The following is a 3,615-nucleotide window of genomic DNA, read 5'->3' as shown; positions in this document are numbered from 1 at the left end:
AAAAAAAAAAATTTGTCCCGACGACCTATCTCTATGCGCAAATGGCTATTGTATTCAAAAATATGCTATTTTTGTATTAAAATTCTGGGTTTTGTATTTTATTTTATTTTAAAATATCTTATTAGGGGAATACATTGACTTTCATGATTATTATATAATTTAATTGACATAGAATAAAGTTCATAAGACATAAGAAATTAAACTTATTAAATTTTTTTTATTTTTTTAAAGTCGAAAAAGTAATTTTTAAATTTGAGTTAGCTTAAATAACTAATTTTACTAATCATCATAGCAACGAACAGTTGCCGAGTCGGTAACACTTGTGTCTCTCATGCATACGGTACGAGGTTCAAATCCGTCTGTGATTATTAATAGTGTGCATTTTTTTTAAATTAGAAAAAAATTTTACAAATCATTTGATTTTTACCTCATTTAGATTCAATAACTGCAATAAATTTAAAGGATCCTATCACTATAGTCTCCCCTCGTGAGAAGAAATTTATATTCATGATAATATTATTTTACTATGTGGTTCTTTTTGTGGGTACAATTTATTTTGCCAACCCTCACTAGACCTACTTTTTTCAACGATACGTCAAATGATTCATTTAAGTTTATGATATTTAAGTTAATGATTAGTTTAAGTTATTACTCTTAAAAATCAAAAAAATATTCCTTATTCAAATAAAAAGTAGCTTAACTAGATTTGTCCATACAAACAATTAANTTTTTCCATACAAACAATTAAAATTATTAATTTCTAATATTTTTAAAGTATTTATTGTCGATTTAGATTTGATATGATAAAAGTATTCAACTACAAAAGTGAATAATTTTACTTTATAATATATTAATTTTTTAACTCTATTTGTGTGTGCTACTACCTGTCTATAATATAATAAAATTTTTTGTAACATGTTGCTATATAAATCATAAATTTAAAAAAAAAATGATTTTTAGTTTCACCTGAATTTAATGATGGATTTTTACAATTATAATCAAATTTTATAATACGCTCAATTAAGTAAATCTTTTTAACAACTTTGTTTTGATTGGTTCATTTAGTTAAAGTAATAGCTAGTGGTGAAACGTGAGTGTTTTATTTTTATACTAATGTAATATATCAATAAGAAAAAGAAAAATGTAATAGAAAAGTAAAAAAAAGTGAGAGTTAAAGAAATATTTATATGGCCAGTTAAAGGAATAAAATAAAGTAATATGGTGTAAATTCTGATATGAAGGCCTCAGTGCTTGTAATATACCAAAAGAAAATTAAAGGACTTATTCGTAGTTAGAATAATAAGGATAATGTAATAAATGTATGATTGAATAATACAAAATAAGATAAGGTAATATATGATGGAATAACATTTGTTTAAATATGGCAAAATAAGTAAGGGTGTAAAGAGTATAATGATATAAATAAATGGAGATTTAGAAATGTGATTAATGGTGGTTAAATACATTAGGGTGATGGTCAAATAAATAAAACAAACACAAACGAATATGACAAAATAGTGGATTGATCTCGGGATTAAACAATAAATTATGTTAAATATCCCTTATAAAATTGTATAAATTATCTTGATGGTTATTACGCAATAGATTGTTTATTATTTGAAAGCATAAGTTTAATTTGTACTTACCTTTTATTTTATGTAACATAACTATATTTTAAACAATCCAATGTTTAGTTTGAATTCACACTGTATTTCACACAATGTCCACTACGCATTGTATAGTCAATATAACTGTTTAGAAAAAATATTTAATTTTAAATAATACGAGATCGTAACACAAAATCTATGGCTGTTATTTATATTTAAAAGATTCTATACAATCTATATTATTGTTATATATATAATTCAACAATGAACCCTTATTTGATTTTGTTGAATATGCATGCTTTTGGGGGACTATATTTTATTGAGAGATCGACACTAGTAGTTTTTAAATCTTCCTCTGGCCAGGCCAAAACAAGATTCAAAAATATTTATATCTATGTAAAAATTTTATCAAGGTGGTATTGTAGTGGCCTAATGTGTCCCGGCGCTAGCTCCTTGAAAGGATGCGGCACATTAATCACCAAGACAAAAATTAAACACTAAAAATATATTCGTAAGTTTCTTTGTGTTGTCTGCCGGTACGATGTTCGTTAGAACAAAGACATTAAGCTCAATGTTTAGCTACTTAATAAGAAAAGTTCACAATAGATTTTCACTCTTAGTAAAAATGTATACAGTATGTATAGAGTTGCAATACAATTAATCCAATAAAATTATTATTAAATTAATTTAAATCTGAAGTAATGGTAACCTTTTGCTCACAATTAACATTTAGCATTAAATGAATATCTAAAGTTGGGTTGGGTTTATTATAAAAATAAAATAATTTCAAAATGTTTGAGGTATAAGATATAATTGACATTTATTTTCATGATAAGAAATATAAAAAATTTATTATTTAATAAACAAATAAAAGATGCGCCAAAATACAATTTACATTAAATTTATTCCAAGTTCCGTTTAATTTTAAAAGAATTATTAAAAGTCCTAATTAAATAAAAAAAAAACTAAATCCCAAAGAGTAAGAATCCTTAGCAGAGTGTCGCATATTTTGTGTATTTTAAAATTACTATAAGAGCTATTTTAAATATGAAAAAATGGGTTTTTATAGTCAGACGAGGGTAGTGTAGATATCCATAGTTAGAAGCTTTAGATCTTAATTAATTGTTAAATACATTTAAATTCATTTAATTTAATAGAGAATCAATGTAGGCACTATATTTTTTACAATGAAAAAAATTACACATAATCCTAAAAATCATTTCAAAGATTAAATAAATTCCAAATACAAAAGCTTACCATATTTGCAACATTATGACCTGTCTAGTTTTGTAAAATATGTGAATGATTCTAGTAAACTTAGTAAAAAATGGATTCCGTCATGAAAACAATTCAACAATATTATAAAGTTATAATTCAAGGCAATCAGTATTTATATATATATATATATAATTAATTTNTAGAGGCGTTGCTAAGAATGGTTGACTGCTTGCCGTTGACGTATATTTAATTAATTCATCAATATTAATTTGTAATTTTATAAAAAAAGTCAATACATTTTTATGTAAATTAAGAGACAATATAATTTCCAGTGAAATTGATCCAAATGAAATAAGTAAAAAATTAGTTGAATTTTTAAAATTAGATAAATCCATTATTACCTAGAACTATGATAAGTGTTGTACAAATTTCCACTCACTATTGTTTTCATTAGAAAATCTTGAAGTATAAAATAACAAAATATTAATATTAATAATATCTCAATGCAGTGGCGGCTTGTGGCTTGGACGCCGGGACTATCGCACCCCCTACTAAAATTAATTAAAAGAAGATTATTAATTGTATGTTCTTAATTCTACATTTTTATTAAAAATGCAAATTTTTAAATAGTAAAATAGTTATAATACATTTTCCGTGTGCGAACATAAAAGTCGTTTACCTTACTATTTGCGGATATGCACACACGAGCAGTGTTTGGACGACCTATAGCGTCATTCGAATAATATTTTGATTATTTGATAACGTTATGATTTGTGCGTGTAGTCTACAA

This window comes from Daktulosphaira vitifoliae, unplaced genomic scaffold (genome assembly GCF_025091365.1).
Source record: "Daktulosphaira vitifoliae isolate Bord-2020 unplaced genomic scaffold, ASM2509136v1 Scaffold_5, whole genome shotgun sequence".
Classification (NCBI taxonomy): Eukaryota; Metazoa; Arthropoda; class Insecta; order Hemiptera; family Phylloxeridae; genus Daktulosphaira; species Daktulosphaira vitifoliae.
The sequence above is the reverse complement of the archived record's forward strand: the minus strand, read 5'-3'. Positions refer to the sequence as shown.